The 25,908-nt window shown below is 42.7% G+C and overlaps 1 long non-coding RNA gene and 1 pseudogene across 1 annotated transcript; both read left to right on the top strand.

Moving 5' to 3' along the window:
* Positions 1–5,004: 5,004 nt before the first annotated feature.
* Positions 5,005–23,789, top strand: LOC139706965 (schlafen family member 11-like; annotated as a pseudogene).
* On the top strand, positions 12,043–16,944 carry LOC139706866 (uncharacterized). The gene is made up of 2 exons (XR_011708529.1): positions 12,043–12,275; positions 16,056–16,944. It is a non-coding gene; the product is annotated as an uncharacterized lncRNA (long non-coding RNA).
* Positions 23,790–25,908: the final 2,119 nt, after the last annotated feature.

A 25,908-nucleotide genomic window follows, 5' to 3' on the forward strand; every position in this document is an offset into this window, starting at 1 on the left:
TCTTTAGTTTTCATTGTATAGGTCTTTCATCTCTTTTGTTAAATTTATACCCAAATATTTCATTTTTGAGGCTATTGTGAATGGGATAGTTTTCCTAATTTCTCTTTCAGAGGGTTCATCACTAATAGATAGAAATGCATTTGATTTATGAATATTGATTTCATATCCTGTGACATTGCTGAATTTGTTAATATTAGAAGTTTTCTGGTGGAGTTTTTTTGGATCCTCTATGTGTAGAATCATGTCGTCAGCAAATAGGGATAGTTTGAGTTCTTCTTCCCCTATTCCTATCCCTTTAATTTCTTTCATCTACAGCTCTGTCGTGTAGTCTAAGCTGTAGTGGAGTTTAAACAGCAGTATAGTTTAAACTCTGGCTAGAGTATCAGGGACTATGTAGAGTAGAAGGTGAGAGAGGGCATCCTTGTCCTGTTCCAGTTCTGAGAGGAAATGCTTCCCATCAGAAATGCACTTTGAGGATGAAGAGGTCCTAGTTCCTCTGCTCTCTCCCCCCACAGCCCAGGTGGGATGTCTCTTAGGAAGGTGGGGGGTCCTCTCCCAAGGCTGCCCCACCTGGCAGATGGCCTAGTTCCCCTGCAGAGGCCACATCGGGGATGGGGCGAGCAGCCACCCGGCGGGCTCATGGCCAGTGCCAGGCGAGGCAGGTGTGGGCAGCCTAAGGTCTTCAGCAGCTGCCTGGGTATTGCCACCCACCTCGTGCTGCTTCCTGAACAGGCCGCTCAGCCAGGACCAAGACCCAGGGCCTGGAACGGCCACTGCAGAGGCCACTCCAGCCTCTCGTCGCCCTTCCACTCTGAGGCTCACTGCCCTGCGCCCTCGCTGCCGCCACCAGCCTGGAGCTCTTCACTGTAGCCACCGGACTCCCCACATGGTCGCCAGATGCCACTGCAGCAGGATTCCTGTTACCCCAGCAGGATGAAGATGCTCACCACTGGACGCCTCTGTGTCCTCAGCCCCGTTTCCAGACTCTACTGGTGCTGCCGCCACCGTGCAGCAACCAAACTCCCAAACCCCAGCTGGACTATGATGCTGCCCACCAAGGGCCCAACGTCAATGCCCTTCACCCCCCGCCATGATGCCTGACTCCAGTGCCCCATGCCGGCTCCCGGATGAAGCTGCATGTTGCTGCTGCCACCACCAGACTCCATCATGGACGCAAGACAGCGATACTCAGCACTGGATGCCCACTTCACCCACTGCAGCCAGACTCCTGTGGCACTGCAGGACAGAAATGATCATGGCAACATCCCTCTGTTGTCACCACGGCAGCTTCTGGACTCTTCTGCTGCCACCGCCACTGTGAGTATGCAGCAAGGGATCTCCCAAACTGCAGCTGGATGCCAACACCTCAGCTGTTGCCACCCCCACGCCAACTCTCAACTCCGGACCTCCCTCGCCTGATGCCCGACACCTGAAGCAGCTACTTGTTGTTGCTGCTGCCACCAGATGCTACCACTCCATGAGGCCTCTTCAGTGATTCCATCCCAAAGATGCTGCTGTGCTGCCCAAGACCACAGAAGCTGGGAAGTTGGGCAGTCTCCATCCCAGTCGCCTCATCAGTGCCCACTGGTTGCCGCCTGCCTTTCCTCCCCCAGGACCACCCACCAGTCCTTCTGGGCCCTTGAGCAGGAGTTGTGCTGACTCAGGGAACTCATCCAAGGAAAACAAGTGAGTACTTTAAACAAAGGTTGCAGTCCTCACAGCAGGCAGTGGGCGGGGCTAGGTGGGTCCAGCCTGCTGGTGAGGGGGCAGAGGTGGAGCTACTGGCCTCCTCTGGACCTTGACCCTGTGGGGCAAGCTGGAGAGGGATCTCTGGCTGCTCTGGGAGTCCAGCCTGGAAGCAGCTTCCTAACTCACCCTCACACTCCTCTCTGAAGGGGACTCTGGATTCCAGAGAAAGCCATCTGGGCTCTTGGGCTCTGGGCAGTGTATGAGCCAGACTGGACAGACTCCACCCACCTGGACTTTGGGAAAAGCCCCCTCTTGGGAAAATACCCTCCTAGAACTACCAAACCTAGTCTGACATTGGCTTCTTCCATGAGATTATCAAGAAAGGAAAAATATGTTACCTAGTTTTGTCTTGCAAAGGGTAGTGTGGGGAGAGGCAAAGGCATCAGAGTTGGTAGAGCTGAATTCACATCCCTTTTAACTGGGTGACCTTGTCCAGGGTCCAGAACTAGGTACAACCTTGGTTTTGCATCTGGTAAAACAAAGATGGTGAGGATGATAAGCTATCACCATCTGTCATAGCTGGAGACCTAATGCGTGGTTCATAAATCTGACTATTCCAATAACTTAAGAAAATGACAAAGAAGGCACACAACCACACAGAATTACCTTTTCAATAATCCGGGGGTGGCTCTGTGAACATAAGGCCCATGGAAAGACATAGAACCACTGGAATTCTTTATTGTTACATAGGAGACACACAAGGGGAGTTTCCATAGAACATTTTATCCCAAAAAGGGCAAAGGGGTCGGAATACAAGGGAACAGATGAGTGTAACTCAACCCCAGTGGGTGATGCCTACATCTGGAGCCATGCCTTGTTATCTGAGCTGGGGTGACTCCCACATTACTGCAACCTGGCACTGCCCTGCCAGAATGAATGCAATAATTGTTCAGAACCCGGTGCATCAGGGCTTAAAGGCGTCTGCATCCAAGGCAGCTCCCAACAATAAGCCATGGGCAAATCAAGTTGTTCTGCACTACCTCACCTTGGGAGCCAGGTAGGCATTCAGCAATATTTCCATGCAGAAATATATTCTCAGACTAAAGGTGACACACCTAGAAGTGCACCTTTGGATGACAACTGACCTGTGAGGTAGGGAGTTGAAATTTACATCATGTTTTTAGAGGAAATAATAATATATGGAAGGTCATAAACCAAAGCATGAAATGTTGGGTCAGGCTCATGGAATTAAAAGCTGTTTTCAAATTTGTTTAAAGTTACATTGAGATAAATCTATGTAGTTCAACCCTTCCAGGATATCCCCCACCTCTGCCGCACACACAGGGAGCAGTGTCCACAACTTTTTTACTCTTCTTTACAGTATCACCAAATGTATGTGTGTGTGTGTGTACACACACACACACACACACACACACACACACACATATATATATACTCGCACACATATAATAGTGTATTATGTAATATTTTGTTCTTTTTGGTTTGTTTTTAGACTGTCTGTAATAGAATCTCATGTACATTCTTTTGCTCCCCTTCAGCTGACCATCAGGAAGAAGGAAACACCAGAGAAGCTTGAGGATCAGAAGGACACTAGCCCTGCTCTGGTCACCCTGGAAGCTGGCTAGCCTGCACACACCAAAGCTTGAGGAAACAGCAGCCCTGCTTCAGCCACTTGAGGGCTGGCTGATCAATGCAAGGAGGAAAATAAACTAAGCAACAGGACAAATGGACTGTTTCATCCTGTAAGAGGGCTCTCATACTATGGTGCATTGCCACCCCTTACTTCTGTCATATACACAGTCCTTTCCTTGGTCTTTACTACAGGACTGACAACAACCAAACACACAGCTAACCCATAATGGGGGGCGGGGCAAGGGAAGATGGGAGGGACTTTGGATTGGGCAGAGGGAGTGTGGGAGGGGAGGGGATATGGGAGTGGGAAGGATGGTGGAATGAGGTGGATTGTATTAATCTATGTACATGTATGATTGCAGGAATGGGGTGACTGTGCACTGTGTCTAACCAGAGAAATGAAAAGTTGCCTCCATTTGTGTTTAATAGTCAAAATGCATTCTGCTGTTATATATAACTAATTGAAAAAAATTCATAAAGGACTAAGGCTTAAAAGGAAGTCTGGACACTTTAATGGTCATAAAAATATGTATACTTATATAAAATTTAAACTTATTAATTAAATTGAAAAAAGAAAAAAAAAAAAACTAGCACATGTACTAGTTCAAACCTGAAAGGGCATTAAGGCTTGGGAACCAAGCTCACTCTTTGGAGGATGGTTTTTCTATTCTTGGTGGATTCAAAAGTTTAATTGACATAGTATGGATTATGCTATTGTTTATTGCTTTCATGTTTGTCTCCCTTTTACAATGAAACATTGGGTCAACTACAGAAGCAGCTATTGGGGTGGGGAGGGAGTAACAGAGAGAGAAATTAAGATTACGGCATTATATAAAATGTTAAGCCTAGAAGATAATGATGTTTTTTGATTTAAAGGGTTAAATAATGAGCATAGAGGGGGTAACGATGTACCACAAATACTCCAAATGATGTAGTGTCCAAAAGATCCCCACCTTAATTGTAATATATAAGCCTTTCTCCTAGTAAACAAGATATTTTTAAAAAGTCAACAGGATTTCTAGAGAGCTCATTGTGGTTTAGCTCCTCTTTATTGTAAAGGTCAGGTTTCTCTTTCTTGTAAAAGTTAGGTCTGCAGGGCTGGGGTTGTGGCTCAGTGGTAGAACACTTACCTAGCAGGTGTGAGGCACTGGGTTTGATTCTTACACCACATAAAAATAAAATAAGGTATTGTGCCCATCTACAACTAAAAAAAAAAAAAAAAAAGTTATGTCTGCAATCAAGCTTGTTGATGTACAAAAGTTACTCTTTCTCTTTTCTTAGTAAAATCTTGTGAAACCTCTGTCCAATCTAAAAACATGGAATAAAAAGTAACTATTACGTTAACCATTGTGTTGTGTAACCATTCACTGAGTACAAGAACTGAGATGAGGCCCAGCTCTGCGCTCTCAGTATCTGTGTTGTGAGTGTGAACAGGTGGTCTGCTTTGCCTCCTGGGTAGATGTGCAGCAGAGACTATCTCCAACAGTCTGCAGCTGAGTCCCAGTGGGCTCTGGGGAGGAGCTCCCCAGTGAGAGCAGCTCAGACTTGTACACTCTCCACTGCCATTTGTCTTTCTGAGCATTTGAAAGCTGTGGTTTCCGGTGACTTGTGATTTCTGGTAACGTTTTGAGAAGTGCTAAGCTAGAGAAACGTACCCCCATAATGTGGACCAGAGCCAGGGGAAACAAGAGGCAGGTAGGCTGTGTCGCACCACAGGAGCCATAGTAGACTCTCAGTGAAAGGATGTCCCCATGATGCTCCTTGTTCTACAAGCTCTAGGCATTGGACTCTGCCTTCTGTGGAGGAGCCTCTCCTTGCCCCTTGGTTTAGGCATTGACAGCTGTCCTCCCTGTTGCTGGAGGCACCTGGGATTTTAAGCAACGTGACAGCAAGTGACCTGCGAATGGGAGTAAAGTTTGGAAATACTGAGTTACCCCGCTACAGGGAGATACTTCTTCGAATTTGACAAATCAAATGACAATTGTGCAATTGAGCATAGTGCCCTCACTTCCTGGAGCGTCATGAGCCCGATAGAAGGTGGGATCTAGAAAATTCTGTGTGAGAGTCACGCTGAGAGTGCAAGGTACCAGGGTGCAGGAAACAGAAAGCAGAAGAGCTGGAAGGATCTATGGGCAACTACCCTGTGGAGAGCACATAGACGGGCTCGGTAGGTTTCCCTCTCCACTTTGCCTGGGGAAGAAAGTTTCTGAGGCAGGGTGCTCTCTTTTCTGGCTGGGTTTTTCTGGCACCTGCATTCACCTGCTATGCAAGGGCCAGTGCATGCACTGGGTGCACTGGTGTTTGCAAGGGGTCTTGTTTCAGGGGGCAATGCACTGGAAAGTGAGGCCTGCTCTTTAGCCACATGTTCCAGCCTTAGTTTTCTACTCTACTCCCACCCCTAGGTCTAGGCATCTGGCTCTGGGGCGAGGTGGGGCACCAGCAGCACAACTCCACCTCTCTCTGGAAGACCCTCACCCCAACCCCGGTCTCCAGACTGAATGGTGTCTCTCTTTTCTGGGAAACTTGGCTCCTTTGCTGGAGTGTTCATATCACCTTCTCCCAAACCTTAACAGGCCATTGAGGACTGTCACCTTGAACTCTGGACCACGGGGTATGGTGTGCCAGAAGGACTTTGGTCCCTGCTTGGACAGGAGAGACCTTAAACAGCTTTGAGACAGGGAGCTTGGGGTCTGTGGTTTAGGAGACGGGGTTAGAGAGGCACTAGCCGAGTGTGCAGGTCAGGCTCGTGTGGTCTCCAGGGCACCTCGGGTGCCCCATCCTCCCGGAGATCTGAACTTGAGTGGAGTTGAGGAAATGTGGGGGTGTCACTGAAGAACTGCAGTCTAGGTCCAGAAAGAAAAAGCAAGCACAGTAGTTCCCTGCCCGAAGTTCATAAACTAGAAGAGGAGAAATGCGAAGAAATGAGGTAAAGGACCCCAATTGTGCCCTAATTACTTTCTTCATAAGCATGAGCTATGTTCCCCTGGTTTCCATGCCTGCAGAGCTTCTGCTGAAAATCGGGCATTTAGAACAAAACTACCATGTCTCCCAATCTTTGCAGACCAGCTCTATGCCAGGCAGCTCTTTACAGATGAGCTGATCCTATTCTGATCCCAGGGACCAGCTTGAGGTCAAAGTTTAAGTCTTCTCAGGTATATTGTAAGCATTCACTCTGCCTATTCTGCATGGAGTTTTCTCAATTCCTCCTAATAAATAGCTTCTTTTGAATGTCTTGATTACCCCCCAAATCTTCACCACCCTCTGCTCCTCTCATGGGCCTTGGATTGCTCATCTGCAGCTGTAATCTCTTGCCCCAGGCATCCACCGGTATGTGGTCTCCCTACAACCTTCACATGCAGTGGAAGGCACACTTCCCCATGAAATGAGATCCAAGTTAGGTGGTCCAGAGACCTATCCTTCAGTCAGTGCCCAGGCAGGTTAGAACCCTGCCAATCAGGTTTGCTCTGGCCCTGCACTTCAAGGGAAGGGACTGCAAACAGTGCTGCTGCCCCCTGCAGCCTGAGACTTTGCCATGCCAGGGAGAGGAAGGGCAGGGGCAAGAAAAAACATCAGGATCTTCTCTGCAGGTTTGAATGTGGCTGCTTCTTGATTGGGCATCTGCGTGGTTGCTGTAAACCTCTGACTTTTACTTCAGTCAGTTTCTGTTGCTTTGGATGTTTCCACAAGGAGGAAGCTTCCTAGTCTCCACTTTGCTGACATGAGCCCTCTCATTGTTCTTTTCTTTCATTCTTTTTTCTGTTTTCTTTTGTTTTTATTTTTCCATTTTGTTTTTTCTAGATGAGGCCTCACTATCCAAAATATATAAAGAACTCAACACATTGTGAGCCATCAAATAACCTCGTTATAAAATGAACATAATAGACATTTCTCAAATGAAGACATAAAAAGGGCCAACAGGTACTTAAAACTCTGACAGGTTCCCAGAAAAACTGAGGCTACAGGAGAAGTCTTGACTCCTGGTATAGATGAATAACCAAGAAGCTAGGTAAGCACAATCGTTTCAGTTGAAATTTCAAACAGTAATTGTTTTAATGTGACATCTTTATACAAAAAAGCAGAGAAAGATGTGTATTCCTGCCATGCTGAGCATTCTCCATAGTTCAATAGGATGATTATTGTCTTTTCCCCCATGTTTTCGCGTACAACAGTGACTCCATGTCATAGCAGTATATTGTGTTCTTGAAAAATTACTCAGAGAGTAGGTTTTAAGTGTTCTCACCACAAAAAGGCACATCAGTAAAATAAACAATATGTTAATTACCTTAATTGAATCATCCCACAACATACACATATTTTAAAACAACCTTTCCTACATTATATACACATAAATTTTAGTCATCTGTTGAAAAAAGATACAAACAGAATCCCACAACTGTCTTAAATTTGTCCAGAGAGCTAAAGGAAATGTATATTAAGAACTAAAGGAATTCAGGAAAAAACATATAAGTAAAATGACCATGTCAACAAATATTTGAAATTATGAAAAGAAACCCAAAGAAGAAATAGAGCTAAAAAATGCAATAATTGAGTTGAAATGTTTATAAGAAGGGTTCAGGAGCCAATTTGAGTAGAAATTGGAAAGGGGAAAAGATCTGTGAAATTAAAGGCAAGAATTTTTAAAATATAATAACTTTTAAAAGATTTGTCCTTTAGATATACATGACAGTAGAGTACATTTTGACATATTATACAGACATGAGTATAACTTTCTCTAATTAGGATCCTGTTCTTGTGGTTGTACATGAGGTGGAGTTCACTGGTGGCATATGCATATATGAACATAGGAAAATTAGTCTAATTCCTTTTATTGCTTTCCTATTCCCATCTCCACTACCTTCTTGGGGCGGGGGAGAGCAACCAATAGAAGCAAAAAGCTGGAAAAAATCACAAATATACAGAAATTAAATAGCACACTCCTGAAATGAGAAAATGAGAAATGAGAAATCACAAGATAAATTAGTAAATATCTTGAGATAAATGAAAACGAAACACAATATACCAAAATTTAGAGATCTAGTAAGAGTAGTTCTACAGGGAGGCTTTGAATAGTGGTAAACACCTACACTGAAGAAAGATCTCAAGTCAACAGCCTGACATTAGACCTCAGAGACATAGGGAAGAAAAAAAGAAAGAACTAATCACAAGTCAGCAGAAGATGGGAAATTATAAATATTAGAGCAGAAATAAGTGAAATAATGGAGTAGAAAATAGAAAACAATAAATGAAAGTTTTTTTTTTTTACAAAATTCAGCAAATCTTCAGTTAGATTGATAAGAAGGAAAAAGAAAATGAAAGTACTAAAATCAGAAAGGAAAGAAACAAATTTACTAGTGATTTTCTCAGAAATAAAAGATTATCAGTGAGAACTATGAGCAAGAGTATGTCATCAAATTAGAAAATAGAGATGGAATGGAGAAAATCTTAGAAACACAACCTACGTACACTGAATCAGGAAGAAATAGAAAATCTAAACAGATCAATACCTAGTAGGGAGAATGAATTAATAATGAAAACAAGCTAACAATCCCCCAAAAGAAAACCCTTGAATCAGAAGGCTTCAGTGGTGAATTCTACCTAGCAAACGTGTTTGGGCTCCCTTGTCCATGTAAATAACTAGGGTCAATGACGAAGAGTCTATTGACACCGTCCTGGAAGTGCAACCTGGCTTGATCCTGTGAAAGAAATAGTCCTGTGGGGTGTTCTCCTGGGATCCACAGCCAGCCACAGGGTCCCAGACAACCCAATAGGCCCAGGGATCCCTGGATAGAAGGTCGTATTCAAAATGAGAGAAATGGGACATGGGCCATCTTCTCTAGGTTTGGGCAGCTTCCCAGGAGGACACTGCTAGTCCTGGTTTACCTCAGGCCATGGAAGGGGCTTGGGAAATGTCAAGGTGGGCATTCCAGAGCATGGAGAGTGCTCAGAACCTCCCAAGGGTCAGTGTCCACATCACGAAGCAAGCCCCAGAGCCTTTCCTTCTGGTTATCTTAAGTGACTTTCAAAATACAGATTTCCTGTAGTTTGAAAACCATTCTCTGCACATTTCAGTGCAGTGTAAATTCCAAGGGGAGAAGGAAGAACATGGGAGGTCTGTCAGAGGAAGGCATTAGTGTCACACAGCACGTTTGGGCAAAAGCACAGAGCCCCCTATTCTATGTTGAATGGTGATCACTCTGATGCTGTAGAGGGGTGGCATGTATTGAAAGGCTTGTCTGGTCCCTGTAAACTGTTCTTACATGGACTTATGACTCTCTTTTCTGTATGGAGTGCTCATCATTCACATAGGATTATCAGGTGTTCTGGGGTCTGGGTCACATGATGAGGAAATCATAGAGTAATATCTTGCACTTGTGCCTACCACTGATCCAGCAGTGGCCGGGAAGATTATGACCTCCTGATAACATTTTCTGGGTAGTGAGAACTACCTAGGATGGACTTTTCTATCAACTGTCTCTATACCTATTGATGAACCCGAAGATCTTTTAGTTTTCAACCTAAAGGAAAGCAGTAATGCCAGTGGCCTCAAAGGCACAAGCTAATGGATCAGAAGTACACAGACTAAGGCAGACTGCCTTAGGACATGCAGGATGCTGTAACAAATCACCATTGATTGGGAGCTGGGCGGCTTATAAATTGCTGAAATGTATTTCTCTCTCCGTCCTGGAGGCTGGCAAGTCCAAGATCAAGGTGCCAGCATGGTTGGCTTCTGGTGAGGCCTCTTCTCCCAGGGTGATTCCCAGCTTCTCTCTGTGTCTTCCCATCGCAGAAGGGCTGAGCCCGCTTTCTAGGGTTCTTTTGTAAAAACATGAATCCTATGGTCAAGGGCTGTGTCTTCATGACCCCACTCCCAAAGGCCTAATCATCTTGGGGGTAAGGTTTTCAACATATTAATGTTGAGGGGACACAGACAATCAGACCATAATGCAGACGGGTTGAGTGTAAGAATTTTCCCTCATTGAAGATATTGTGGTTTTTCTGATAGGAAAAGGACACAGTGACGTGGCCCACTTTGCTTAAGAGCAAGGGCCAAATATTTTGAATCACATTTATTGTTAACAGGAAGAAAAAAATAACTAACATGTCATATTGCTGATTGCCCCTAGAATTCCAAGTGACAATTTTCCCAAAGGACTTCCTACAATAGCCTGGTGTGGTGGCACATACCTGTCTCCCAGTGGCTCAGGAGGCTGAGGCAGGAAGGATCAAGGTTCAAAGCCAGCCTCAGCAACTTATTGAGGACCTAAGCAACTCAGTGAGACCATGTCTGTAAATAAAATATGAAAAAGGCTGGGCATGTGGCTCAGGGGTTGAGCACTCCTGGGTTCTATCCCTGGTACCAAAACAAACACGCAAACAAACCCCAATACTCCCTACAAAAGGAGATAATGAAGGTAAAAGCTGTAAAAGTTGAAATCATTAAAATCACAATGGAAATTTGATACAATTGTATAATTAAAACTTAACTCAAGGACAAGTTCAAAAATATAGATTCCCTTCTGGGGTTTGTATAAGGAAAGAAGAGAAAACACAATCTATACAAAATGAATGATCAGAAAGAATGATATAAGCACAGAGTAAGGGAAATTTTAAGGAATTAGAAGAGCATGATGGAAATCTATGGCAGCAAAATCAAAATACCAGTAAGAGTGTAAGTTGTGGGTCTTATGTGATAATCTGCCCCCAAACCTGTCACTTCCTAGCTGTGTACTTCCCAGTCCAGGGCGACTTCCACAAAGGATTTCACTCTGTTTCCCTCAGAATTCAGAATTTGCTTACTCCTGCATGGGTCCCATTCTAATGGCTCTGTCAGTTTTACAGGAAAGAATTTCAGCTTGGAAACCAAATGGCCACTGTGGACGTAAACATCAGAATTGATTTTGAAACTGATTATAATGAGCTGGTTTTAGATGTAGGAAAAGTCACTCTTGGAGAGAAGAATAGGAACAGTATGAAGGACAAACAAAGGAGAAAAAGGCAGAAAGAGGCTGTCTCATGAGCCATGTGTGCTTTGCTGAATTCTGGAGGAGGAGTTATCAAGGCTGAAATTGAGAATACAGAGTATAAGTATAATGAAGATGGAATAGGAGAAGATTTGGAAATATCTTTCAGCGATATGCTGCCTCGTGTTCTAAATTACCTTGACTTCATGCAGAATGCTAACACATTTTTGATTTTTGTGAAATCATGGAGCCTGGAAAGCTCTGGTCAGCAGATTGTCACGTTGAGAACCAATCTGTATAGCAAAAATATAACGTCTACAATTGTCATGGATGGTACCCATGCACTGGCTTTCCTCCAAGAGAAGAAAACTGGATCCAGATTATTTTCAACACCAAAAACGAATGCAATGAAGTTCCCTACTGATGTTCATGAAGAAAGTAGTGTGGTGGACTCACCTTCAGAGTTTTTTAGCAAGACAAAACTTACATACAGAAGTAAAGTCAACTTTTCTGAATCAACACTTGTTGCTACTAAATTAGTCCCAGATTACGATGTGTTTGGAAAAAAAGAAAAAAGAAAAAGAGAAGATGTGTTGGAATTCATTAAAGAAGAGGTACCTCAGTATGTTTCTGCATTTGCAAATACTGATGGGGGATATTTGTTCTTTGGTATAGATAGCCAAACAAAAGAAGTAAGTGGCTTTGAAGTACAGCCTTGGTGTCTTTCTGAGGTAGAAAAGACAATTAGGGAGCTTCCTGTCCAACATTTCTGTAAAGAGAAGAAGACGATTAATTACTCATGCAAACTCATTGAAGTCCATGATGAAGAAAGACATCGTGGCTACGTCTGTGCACTCCATGTAGACAGAATTTGCTGTGCCATATTTGTTGAGGAGCCTGATTCTTGGCATGTGAAAGGGAACCAAGTGATGCGGTTTACCACGGAGGAATGGATCAAGTGCATGGTGGATGGTGAGGCAGGTTACGGAAGGGGGATTAGCAATGAGCATACATTTGGCCGGGGTGGTTGGGAAGGTGTGACTGGAGCAAGATCAGTATTCCTGAGATGTCAGTGCTCAATTTAACAGTCTCTAGTGGATCCCACTGGGAGTTCACCACCTCTTGTTTTCCTCTGCCCACTTAGAAGAGACATATTACAACTAGCTCCATGCTTTGGTCAGCTTTCCATCACAATGACACATTTCTGAGATAATCAACTTAGGAATGGAAATGTTTCTCTTTTTTTCTTCTAATAATTTGGCTCACAGTTTTGGAGGTTCCAAAATGTATCGGCTGCATTTCTTTTTGAAACAGCCCATTATGACAGGGAATGTGTGGTGGAAGAAAATTGCTCACTTGATGGCCAGGGAGTGAAGGTGAGGACAAAGAATGGTCAAGGGTTCTACAATTCCCATCAAGGGCAAAGGGCGTAAGGAGGAGGGATCAGGCTATCATAATCTACTTTAAGGGTCTTCTTAATTCCCACTTGAATTGCTTATTAAGCTCTGATTACAGCACTTGGGGCTCTTTATGAGACTTCTACTAGACCCCACCTTTAGATGGCTTCACCAACTCCCAATAGCACTTACTCTGGGAAGCAATCCTTTAACACAGGAATCTTTGGGTAACAGTTCAGTACCAAACCATGATATTCTACTATAGCCACCTGAAAGGTTCATGTCCATCTTAACAAAGCAAAATGCACCCACATTTTGTACACAAATTCCAAAGAGTCCCAACGTTTTGACAGCTTTGGCATTGCTCAATAGTGTAAGTTGTGTATGCTGAGACTCAAGGCAGTTCAGCTTTAGGATGCTATAAAAATTAAGTTATAACAGTATGTTACTTCTGATTTGAAATAGCAAGTAGGAACAGGGTAAACATTCACAGTTCAAAGGGGAGGAACAGGAAAATATCAAGGAGGTTTCAGACCAAAGCAAGACTGCAACCCAGCAGGGCATACACTAAATCCTACAGCTCCATGTTTGGCATCTGGGCACACTGCCCCTGTGACTATGCTGGTTGCAGGCTACCTGCTCACTCTCTTGGGGTGGTATTGTATGCTGGGTGCTGCTTCTTTTGTCAGATATTGGTCAGTGCTGGTATCTCTTCCTCCTTGGGATCTACACTGCAGCCATGCCTTCACAATTCCCAGAGAAAGAGTTCCTTAGGCTGTCCTGGGTCACAGGGTGCCCTGGGACTGTTTTCTCAGTCAGTCATAGAGATGTCACCTTCCTGGTAGTTTATTCTATTTTCTTTGTATTTGTTGACGTGACTGTTCAAAACCCCCTTGCAGAAGCCAGCTCTGTCTTGATGTGTGTCATCGAAACACATTCTGTGTTTATCAAAATACTTTGATGTTTTTGCCATTAATTCTGTCAAATTCGTAATCCTCAGAATTTGAGTAGACTTTTATTGATGAAATAGGCGCTCCTGTACATGAAAGTAAGAGCAAACTAATTCAGTTTAGTTGAAGCAAATTATGTTGTCTATATATGTCCCTGGGTAGCCTAGCTTGAGATGTAGCTCCCAATGTGGCTGTATTCAGTCACTGAAAAATCACAACAGTCCCCTACATCTCTCATTACCTTTTTTTGTTGTTGATGATGGGTAACTGACTTATTTCCTGGGTTCTGCCTTAAAAACAGTGTCATCTTGAATATTCATGTGTAGTCTGGGGCATGGGTGAAAGTTTCTCTTGGGAGCACACTTAGTAGTGGAATTGCTGGTTCAGGAGGTGTGAGAATATTCAAGTAATAGGAAAATGCTGATATTTTTTTCAGATTAGACAGGTCATTTTACTCCCATCAGGAATATATTAGAAATTCCACATTTCCTCCAATTGTCAGACTTCTCTTCATTTTTCTGCCTCTCTTCTCGTCTTTGTCTGTTCCATCAAATGGGTACAAGATAGTATCTTTGTGGCATGAGCTTTCCTGTTTATTAATTTGGTTGATCATATCTTAATGTATTTATTGGTTCAAAGTACTTTACCTTTTATGCAGTGCCTGTTCTGTCTTTTGTCTATATTCCAATTAGACTTTGTCTTTTTCTTTTTGCTTTGTTAGAATACCTTACAGACTGTAGAATCAATCACCTTGTTGTCACAGGTGTTACAGATTGTGGATATCTTCTCCAAGTTTCTGCTTGGCATTTTCTCTTTTCTTAAGGCCTATTCTGATAAGTAGTAGTTTGAAATTTTAAGAGAGTCAAACTTACCAGTTAAAAATTTGAAGTTTGGTGCTCTTTGTGCCTTATGTGAGAGATGCTCCTCTACTCTAAGGTACTATAATGTTTCCTTTCATTGTTTTCTGGACACTTTAGTTTTGCTCTGAGCCTTTTAATTTTAAATATTTAATTCATTTCAGTAGACACTGACTCGGAGTGTTATTTCCTCTTGTTCCATGTGAAGAGCCATTTTCCCACCCTCACCACTGATCTGCCCAACCGTCTCCAGTGTATTTCTGCATACATCTATGGGTAGCTGTGGTTGTAGAATTTCTTTTATGTTTGGTCAGTGTGTTTCTTCCTACAGAATTGTGATGTTAAACTGAATATAAATATCAGAAAGAGTAAGTCTTCTTTTTCTCTTTCTTTGAAAATATATGGACAGTTTTAGTCCTTTAACCTTTCATAAATTTTAGAATCTACTTGAGCACCTTAGAAATGCCTTTCTGGATGTTTATTGCAGTTACATTAAATATATAGATAAATTTAGGAATGAATGACACATTTCTATCAACCGGTCTTTTTATCCTTGAACATAGGAAATCTGTTCATGTATTTCTATCTTTTTAAAAAAATTCATTGTACATGCTTTATCAAAACGATACTTGTATTTACAGTTTCTGCAAAAAGAGTCCCTTGCAAGTTACCCTCACACACCCAGACACACCCACACAGACATCCACACCATGACCCTGCTCCCACACTAGTGAGATGTGAGGGTCAGACTCCTGAAATTAGGCCGCTGTTGGGGGATAAGAGTTGTTGATTTGTTTTTTGTTTTTTTTTTTTGAAAGAGTAAAGCATGGGAAGAATGTATTTGGCCATGACATTGCTAACTAAGTTCGGGTATATTAACATATATGTCAGTTAACACTGACTATTCCTTTTGCATTCTATATACACAGAATGACATCAAGGTTTTGTGATCAACAGAATATTCCAACTTCAGTCTCAATGCTGCTTGTAGTGACTTCTGAATTCATGTGAAGGCTTACCCTAATAATAATTCAAGTCTATGGACATGAAATAAGGCACAATAAATATTGATTTGACCTAGAGGAAGGAAGGGAAGGAATAAAACTGGTTTCAAATGATCTCAATTGGGAAACTGCTTTGACTTGAACTCACTTAAATCCATTCTAAGTTCCTAAGATTTCTTAGAAATGTTTTTTTTTTTTTTTCTTTTCCCTGACAGAGCCCCCAAAAGAAAAGTTTGGGAATTCACATTTCCATGTTTCAGTAGCCTAAACTACTCAACTCATGTGTAACAACCTCCTCCCCTGCTCAGGTCTCCTCCTTCCTCAGTGCTCAAAAACACCGAGTAGCAAATACACATCCGGTTGTCTTTGATATCTTAAAAAAGGGGGAGGGGAAGGAAGGGAGAGTAGGAAAGAAGGGAAGATGAGAAGAAGGGAGGAAGGGAGGAAGGGGGGAAGAGAGGAAGATAAAAGAGAAAGGGAAAAAGCTAAAAGTAACCTCATGACTTTCTTGCAGTTTAAGAAATCCCTGTTCCCTCCTTTTCAGGACGATGAAGCCACCCCAGACATTACAAACAACTGCAACAAATGAGTCTGGCAGCATAAAAAATGTCTAGTGTTCAAGTCTTCATAGTGAGACCCATACATCTTGTACACAATATGTCGAATGTTTGTTGCAGCAGGTGAATCAAACCCAAAGACACTGGACAGTCTGTGAAAGGGAGCAAGAATTGCAGTTCTGAAGGCCCCTGACTTTGGTTGTTTACAGAGTTCAATCCTGTTTATTGTGCTCCTTGGTACCTTCTTCATCTGCATATCCTGAAGGTTCTTCCCCTGGTTTTAGGAATCTGCCTACATATTCATATTCTTCTTTAAACTGCATTTCCCATTCTCGAACACTCTCCATTTGCGCTGCATTCAAGTCTGAGAGATCATCATATTCATCTCTAAGTGCATCCTTATCTAGGCAAAATGTTGCCAGTCTTCTGGAGGCATCCCTACCAGCAAATATTCCATATGCACCCGCGGGGCCCTACAACTTGCGGCATTTGGTCACAGCGAAGACTTTCCCATTGACCTCAAGCAGGAGGCGCAGCTTGTGCAACTCGACCGACCTACTGGTGAAGCTACTTGAGGCTGAAGTCCCACATCTCCATGCGCTGCAGGGAGGGGACCAGGCTCTCCTTCCCTCCCTGGCCCCTCCTCCCGCCCCATTCTTGAACACTCAGGGTCACTTGGCCACTGAGCCACATCCCCAGCCCTATTTTGTATTTTATTTAGAGTCAGGGTCTCACTGAGTTGCTAAGCAACTTGCCTTTGCTGAGGCTGGCTTGGAACTTGCGATCCTCCTGCCTCAGCCTCTGGAATCACTGGGATTACAGGCGTGGGCCGTTGTGCCCAGTGGTATTTGTTCTTTTTAAAATATTTCTTGCTGAGCTTCTTGTGTTTGTGACTGGTGTCCCTCGTCAATTTCAAGAAAATCATTGCTGTTTATCTCTTCAGATCATGCTTTTGTCTTTTTCTCTCCTCTTGTGACTTACGCTGTGTTAGACCTTTGGAGTACCTCTGACATGGCTCCTGTGTTCTGATTTTCCATTCTTTTTCTTTGTGTGGGTTGGAACTGTTTGCTACCTTGTATCATGACAGTTAATCTTGGTTTCTGCTGTTGGTCTGCTATCACATGTAGTAACAAGGCCCTTAATATCAGATACTGCCTTTTAGAGTGATAGGATGTTGACATGACTTTTATCTATTGATTTCAAATTTATGAGTCTGTAGGAGAATCAGGAAATTTTTGTCTTTCCATTTCTTCTTCATTTGGGGGTATATTTTAATTACAGTTGGCACTCAGCAGTCTTTTCCTTTTCTCATGGTTGCTTTATTGTTTGTTTTGGTTTTTATTTTTATTTTTTTTTCAAATTGTCCGGCTTTATCATGTTTCCTAATTTCCTATTATATCAGGGATTATGAATTAGGGAAATTTTGAAAGATGTTCTAGGGCTGGGGATGTGGCTCAAGCGGTCACGCGCTCGCCTGGCATGCGTGCGGCCCGGGTTCGATCCTCAGCACCACATGCAAACCAAGATGTTGTGTCCGCCGAAAAACTAAAAAATAAATATTAAAAAAAATTCTCTCTGTCTCTCACCTCTCTCTTTAAAAAAAAAAAAAAGAAAGATGTTCTATCCTTTCATATAGGGTTGTCCTTTCTTCTGGCAGGAAGATGGGCATCAGTGATTGTCTTGCTCTAATTGAAGTTTAGTTTTATGCTTTTCTAGCTAAGATTTTGCTCTTACTACTAGCTGAGGCTGTTCTGCAGTCTAAGCTGAAGTCAGGGTGTTCACCCAGGGCCTCCTCTTTGCTGGGACTTTAATTCTTGCCTGTGTCTGCTCAGCTCAGGAGGTTGGTGAGATTTTAGTCCAGTTCCTCAGGCTCCCGGTTTCTGCTTTCTCTGGGTTCCCAGCCTCTCATCCTGGATCAGTCAGTGAGTTGAGGGGAATTTGTAAGTTGACTTAGGCTCGTCCTCTGCAGTTTCATCCTTTCTGAGGTTTTCTTCTCAGATTCTAGCCCCTCTAGGATTTGGACCCCTTCCTTTCTCCTCATGTCAGTGGCCTGTTGACAGCTATCAGGGCTCTAGTGACCCATGCTACGGCCCAGAAAATATCTGAGGGAGAAGCAGGCTGGAGAGTGCAGCGGCTTCCTGTGCTCCTATCACACGTGTTGGCCTTGTCGTCCTGATTGTCCCACTGGCCCTCCAGTTCTGGACGCCACAGTTGGCTCTATTTTGTACAGGCTTCGTAGCTGTTTCGGGTGGGAGGGTTGGTGCTACAGTAGACACAGTTTCCATGGCACGTTCCCAGGGTTTTCTTCTTTATATTTTGTTATCATTATTTCCATATCTAGTGCTTACAGAAAAAGATGAGATCTATTCCAGAAAGCCTCTGCCGGGAACTCTTCTTCAAGAGGAAGCACTTGAACAATGAACAGAATGACATGGCCTTGGATGAGCACTCTCCGCTGGTCTTCTCTAATAGCTGGTCTTTGGATCTGCACCTGCCAAAGAATGAGGAAGTCACCTTTGATGTGCTTCTGATTTCCCAGGAAAATCCACTAGTCCTGGACACTTTCCTCAGGGTAGTTGAGAATTTAGAAGATGATTCCCCTCTTTCTCAGGGAACTAGATATAAGCTTAAAGGCTATTCTTCCCAAACTGCCCAAACTTTAAAGCAGAACTGGCAAAACTTGGTGGTTTCCCTAAGAAACTCACCATCATGAGGAAGATATTCTTCTTGAATCTTTTTTTTTTTTCAATTACTTTTAGTTATGTATAGCAATATAATATATTTTGGCAGAATATATATACATAGAATGTACCTTATTCTATTTAGGTTCCCACTCGTGTGGTTGTACATAATATAGAGTTACCCTAGCCATGTATTCAAATACCAGGTTAGGTAAGTTATGGCCAATTAATTTTACTGTCTTTCCTATTCCCCCATTCCCTTTCCTTCATTTCCATTTATCTAATCCAATGAACTTTATTCTTTTCCTCCCCACCCTCCCTTGTTGTGATTCAGCATCCACAAATCAGAGAGAGCATTCGGACATTGGTTTTTTGGGATTGGCTTATTTCACTTCTTGGCTTATTTCACATAATATTTTCCAGTTCCTTCCATTTAACAGCAAATGCCATTATTTCATCCTTCTTTAAGGCTGAGTAATATTCCACTGTGTATATGTCCTACATTTTCTTTTTCTATTCATCTGTTGAAGGACACCTCAGTTGTTTCCATAGCTTGGCTATTGTGAATTGAGCTGCTATAAACATGGATGTGGCTTAGTCACTGTAGTATGTTTTTAAGTCCCTTGGGTATAGACTGAGGAGGAGTGGGATAACAAGGTCAAATAGTGGTTCTATTCCAAGTTTTCTGAGGAATCTCCATACTGCTTTCCATAGTGGTTGCATCATACCTTTCTCTCCACATCCTTGCCAACATCTATTGTTACTTGTATTCTTGATAATTACCATTATGACTGGAGTGAGATGAAATCTCAGTGTAGTTTTGATTCACACTTATCTAATTGCTAGAGATGTTGAATATTTTTTTCTTATGTTTGTTGACCAGTTGTATTTCTTTTTCTGTGAAGTGTTTAGTTCCTTTGCCCATTTATTGATTGGATTATTTCCCCCCTGGTGTTATCTGTGTGAGTCTTGATGCCAAAATAATCTCCTTTATGATTCAAGATTGAAACTGTCGTACCTGCATCCTACTGGCTTACAATCTTTGAAGCCACAAGGGACCAGGTGAAGCCCTCTATGTAGTCTGAAGGAGATTGACTGTCTGAGGGAGCAGCATGCCCTTGGGATTTTCAAATGTCTACCAGATAATCAATATAGATTGTTTTTATTAAAATGCCATACAGATGTTAAAAACTTGGTGTTTTAGTCAACTTTTGTGTCACTGTGATAAAATTACCCAACAAGAGCAACTTAAAAGAGGAGAAGTTTATTTGGGGCTCAGGGTTTTGGAGGTCTCAGTCCATAGACATCTGACCCCATTACTCTGGGCCCAAGATGAGGTAGCATATCATGGGAGAATGTCTCAGAAGAGTGAAGCTGTTCAGCTTATGACAGATTCAGGAAGCAGAGAGAGAGATAGAGGACAGGGCAAGGGAATGTGGGGAAGATGCACCCTTCCAAGTCAGGTACCCAGTTACCAACTTCCTTCAGCCACCAACAGTCACCTCCCAGTGTCATTCACATGAGGAGGGACTGGTTAGGCCACAGCTCTCCCTGATCAATCACTTTACTTCTGAGTATTACTGCACTGGCACAAAAACTTTTGTGGGATACATCACATCCAAACCATAACATTCTGTACCTGACCCCCAACGCTCATGTCCATCTCACAGTGCAAAATTCATTTAATTTTTTTCCAAGAGTTTCCCTTTCTTAACATTGTAAGAATTACCCCAAAGTCCAAGTCCAAAGTCTCATCTGAAAACTCTTGGTTGTGAGGCCCTGTAAAATCAAAAGCAAGTCACAATCTCTAATATACAATGGCACAGAGTAAACGCTGTGACTCCAAAGGGGAGAAATAGGCACAGAGAAATAAGGGGCCAAAGAAAGACCAAAATCCAGCTGAGTTCCTGGAACTCCATCCCTGATGGCTCATCTAAGATACAAGGCTGTGCCATGTGCTCTCCCAAGGGTTTGGGCAGCCCTCCTTCTTTGGTCTTCATGTTGCTCTCTCAGTCTCTCACAATCCAATCACTTTACCCCGAACATTCCTGAGTCAAGACAGGAGGTTTTGTGGGAAACCTTACATACAAACTATAACACTTGAAAAAGCCTTACCTGGATAATGGAAGGTGGACTGGGCTACAAAGAGATTTTTCATTATAAAGATGATGCTGTTCTCTAATTTTCAAAAATGTTTCTTTGAGATGCTGCAGGTTAAGCAGCTTCACCTGATGTTGGAGAACTTCAATTTAGCTTCTGTTCACTTCTTCCTGAATAGTCTTTACATACGTTGCTTAAGAGCAATTAGAAAGATTAATTAGTTACCTATTCTGTGCACAAATTTTATTTACTCTTTTCTTGTTCATGGATAGATGTTCTTTCATTTTAAAATCAAGACAGTTTGCTGTTCCTTTAACAGCAATGAAAAACTGCCCAGGATCTAGTCAGACAATCTATGATTTTGAAAAGAACATCATTGATGAAGGTCATAATTTCCCCAATGGGAATGAAAAGAAGAGAAATGTCATTACCCCCAAAGAAAAACCCCAGGCATTCTTTAGGTCTGTTCACTTGGAGGAACTGAAGCTATCCTAATCACTCACGTAGCCCCTGAAAATACTCATGAGAAAGGTTGTTTTTCTACAAACGGTTCTGAATAGGAATCTGAGTTGAGAAAATCCTGAAAAATCTCTCTCACTCATTTCTGGAGGAAAGCATCTGAGATAGAGGTAGAAACCCTCACCGATATGGAAAGATTCCATAAGAAGAGGAGCACCAGGGTTTGGCGTTTCTCCCTCATCAAAGATGAGCTAGGGACTGCCCTGAATCCAGTGGAGCCAGATACATCCTGGCTGGGGTGTTCTGAGTCCACGTCCAGGAGGATCAGTGGGTCCTTGGAACAGAGAATAGAGCTGGGAGCCCCGCAAGGCGCAGTTGAGAGGAGAGGAGCAATGCCCTCAGAATTCTGAGAAGAAGTAAACATTACACAGACCAAATTTACAAGCCACGTTGTCGTTTGAATGTAAAAGATAATGACCTGTGCTGGTCATTAGCCTGAAAGACGTAATCCCAAACTCCATCACTGCAAATGTTTAAATCCCAAAAGATCAAAATGCCGAGTCTGGAACACTTGAATTCTAAAATCTCCCAAATCATAATCCCCAAAGGCTCAAATCTCCAATACTGAAATTCTAAAACTTTCCAATTCCCAAAATCACAAGCCCCATGAAAAAAAAGAGGCCATTTAGAGGGACGGGAAGCTGAATTCTGGGGAAGTGACTGGCCACGGGTCAAGGCGGTGTGTCAAGGCAACAGTGACAACTTCAATGTAAATGTGTCATGGTGTGCACTGACGTTCCCTCCTGCTGATGAAACTCCAGGAGCTTATGTTGAGTTCAAGTCATGTTTGCCCGAAGGAGCCAGAGAGGTTACTGACTAGTGTAACATGGTTCCTGGCGCCCTCTGATAAGGTGACTCTATACCATCAGGTTGCTGTTCAGTCACTGTATTGTTTCTGCCAAATCCATGGTCTGCACGGGAGTGCATGTGGGATTTGTTTCCACATACCTAAAAATGGCTCTTTTAACTTCACATATCGAACACATTAAATGAGAGACCTGACAGTAGAATATGGCATTCAAATGTCCCATGTATGTCTAAATACATATAAGGGTCAGTTAATTAACATATAAGCACTGATATAGGTTCATTTTCAACCAAATAGTTTATTTACCTGAGATCTTTCTATTTATTACCTTATCAGAAAAGTTTTAAACATTTCAAATAAGAACTTGAGGTGCAAGAATAATTGCTTTCATGTTTTCCGCTTCCTGGGGCTCAGTGAATTTCATTTTAGTTGGCACACTCTTTTCTCCACGAGATAAGAGAAGAGAAGCCTCATTCCTTTCACCAGATATGTAGGATACCAGTCATTAAAAGATGAGTCAGGGGGCTGGGATTGTGGCTCAGTGGTAGAGCGCTCGCCTAGCACAGGCGGGACCCCGGGTTCAATCCTCAGCACCACATTTAAAAAATAAATAAATAAAGGCATTGTGATTAAAAAAAAAGATGAGTCAGATATGAAAACTTTCATCTCCCTTTTAAATGTAATGTGTGATTCATACAAAATAATGCCAGTGCATTGCTTAAACTTTCTCTAATGTTTTCAATTCCAGTGGCACCAGGATGTTTGCAATATACTGCTGAATTCCTCCAAAAGGAGGTGTCTTCACAACATGAAAGACTGGAGGGATTAATAAATTAGCAAAAGCATAATTTCTCCTAGGAATTCTTATCTTCTCTAGAAGCTGGGCTGTGGACCCGGATTTGCAAGAGAAGCAGGAAGTCATCTGTGATACTCTGCCAATCACACTGAACAGTCCTGCCATCAGGTACACTGTTTTAGGGGAGCAGGATGCAGAGCAGAGAGACTATGACACTCGCGTGCCTTTACTTTGAAGCAGAAGCTGGTGAACAGGGAGGCTACCTCAGGAAGGTGTGTGTGGTGATCAAGTCCCTCTGCCTGAGTCCCAAGAGCAATGCAGAGTCTGTGGAGGGGTCAGGCTCTGGTAGGTTACCCTGCTCCTATGACCTTGTGGACACCCAGTAAATGAAAATCTTGCTGCTGGTCCTCGTGACTGTCTTGCTCGGCTGCAGATCTTTTCTTGCGTGACCAGCTTGGCTGTGAGATGTTAAATTTGCTCACAGCCCAATAGTATGAGATATTATCAACACACCTCTGCAAGAAGAGACACTGCTTTGTCTTTAGCCTGCCTGGCTCAGGCAGTAGAATCATGGCCATGAAGATCATAGAGAAGATCAGAAATATGTTTCACTTGTGAGGCAAATAGAATTCTCTACGTTTGTGAAAACCAGCCTCTGAGTTACCACAACCCCAGCCCCTCAGTTAGGTTATCTTGAAGGGCAAACTTTCCAAGTAGAAAACCATTGATATTTGTTCTTTGGAAGACTAATTTCTACCACTGATTTAAAATATTGTACAATATATTAGCAAAAAGAATAAAGCTCACCAGAAAATTATGGCTGTGAAACAGAGGAATGTTGCTGCATACCAGTTGAACATGAAATTCAAAAGTTAATGTGGAGGGCCGGGGTCATGACTCCATGGTAGGGTGCTTGCCTAGCACGTGTGAGGCACTGGGTTCAATCATCAGCACTGTATAAAAATATATAAAATAAAAGTCTTTTGTCCATCTACAACTGAAAAAATTTTCAAAAAATTTAATAGAGAGTAGTTGCAACTACAAAGAATGTCAAAACCAAGAGGTAAAGGAATCTAGATGTGTTATGATCCAACAAAAAGAGAAGTGAAACATCCATCAACCCAATTGAGAAAGGAAGAAGCACACACAATTTGAGAAGTGAAGACCAGATTATGAAATGCACACGGGATAATAAGCACAACAGAAAGCAGAATAATAAGCCTAAAATATTAATACAGAAAGCCAAAAGTGTAAACAGTAACAAAGAATTAGATTTTTAAAAGTAGCAAGGAGAACTAATATAGAGAACTAAAACCGATCAAAAGTTTTAAAATTATAATTCCATAAAATGTGTCTGAAATGAAAGAACACTGGAGTCTGCATACCATAGAGGCCTACACTGTGTCTGGCAAATTCATACCAGATAGTCAACACTGAGACAGAATCCCAAACACTTGTTGGGCTGTAAAAATAGAGAGTCCATTGACAGACACACAAATGACTCAGTGATTTATGAGAAAAGGAGAACTAGGTTGGCCTTGGCCTTCTGTGCGCAATGATCCATACTAGAAAACAGCAGAGATACAGCAACAAGAGAGACCTGGAAAGCAAGTTGTGAGCCATGGGTTTGTGAGCCAATGCCATTATGCATAGCACATGCATATGTAGGAACTCAGGGACTATTAATCTCCTGACCTCTTCCTGATGGACTTCTTAGAGCATGAGTTTCATGCAACCAAGCATTGATTGTAGGCTGTTGGCAAAAGAATTATCAATGAACACTGATTATGATGAACTGTAGATGTGAGATTAAAAACAAAGTTGGGGACGAGGAGGACAAAATAATATGTACATTGCACCTACCATGGCAATACATAGAATGTATTATCCAAGGAGAGAAACCATATCCAAACCAAGTACCACCTTGTATCTACAATACTGTCTCCTTTAGGACCTATTCATGCTCAAATAAATTGTAAATTTTAACTTGATGTCATGGTGGATTTTTTTGTTTGTTTTTGTTTTGTTTTGTGCCACAGTCTGGCTGGGCACAATTCAGGAGCCACTTATCAAGCAAAAACGAACTTTATTTTTAGAACACACGCCACACCACAGGAGCTCTTCAGGAATTCCCTCAGAGCCCAACTGCCACCACTGGCTTCCCACAAGCCTCTCAATGCCCCCCACTCCTCCTGCTCTTGAGGCCGACTGGCTGGGTCTCGTGGGCGGAGCCAAAAAAAGTCCCCCAATGAGCAGCTCCATGGTCTGAAAGGGCGGGGAAACAGCCCAATGAGCATCACTGCAGAGGAGCCAATCAGTTGGCAGCTAGAAGTTTGCTGGGGCTGCTGTGAGCCAATCATCAGCTGGCAGCTGGAAGTTTGCTGGGGCCACTGTGAGCCAATCATCAGCTCACAGCTGGAAGTTTGCTGGCAGCTGGAAGTTTGCTGGGGCCCCTTCGGCTGTGGCTCTCAACAGTTTTGTTTTATTTTCAATAGGATCAAATTCTGGCCAAAGGTGTATGAGTAGAATGATGAATTTAACACTTAGTTGGGTGTCCTCAAGATGTGCGTCTTGATGGTCTTGTTTTTTAGAGAAATGGCACATTTTTCCATCAGCCAATTCTGTTGAGCAAGGGAGTATTAAAAAGTGCCCCCAGGGAAGTGCTGGGGAGTGATAGTGGCCAAATTATATGAATTTGAAGATCCAGTCAATTGAGATGATGCCGTCTGATGCATAGTGAGTAAAAATGAATGAATGAACTAAACACTCTCCAGCATTCCTGCATGGGCCGGAGCCAGTGGGAGAGGAGAGGAAGGGCAGAAAGAAGAGGTGGAACAGCAAGAGCCCCAAACTACCCAGATTAAAAAAAAAAAATCAAAATGTGAGAAGTTCAATGAACTCCAAATTGCATTAACTCATCATCATAAATTGACATA

Source organism: Marmota flaviventris, chromosome 9, assembly GCF_047511675.1.
Source record: "Marmota flaviventris isolate mMarFla1 chromosome 9, mMarFla1.hap1, whole genome shotgun sequence".
NCBI lineage: Eukaryota > Metazoa > Chordata > Mammalia > Rodentia > Sciuridae > Marmota > Marmota flaviventris.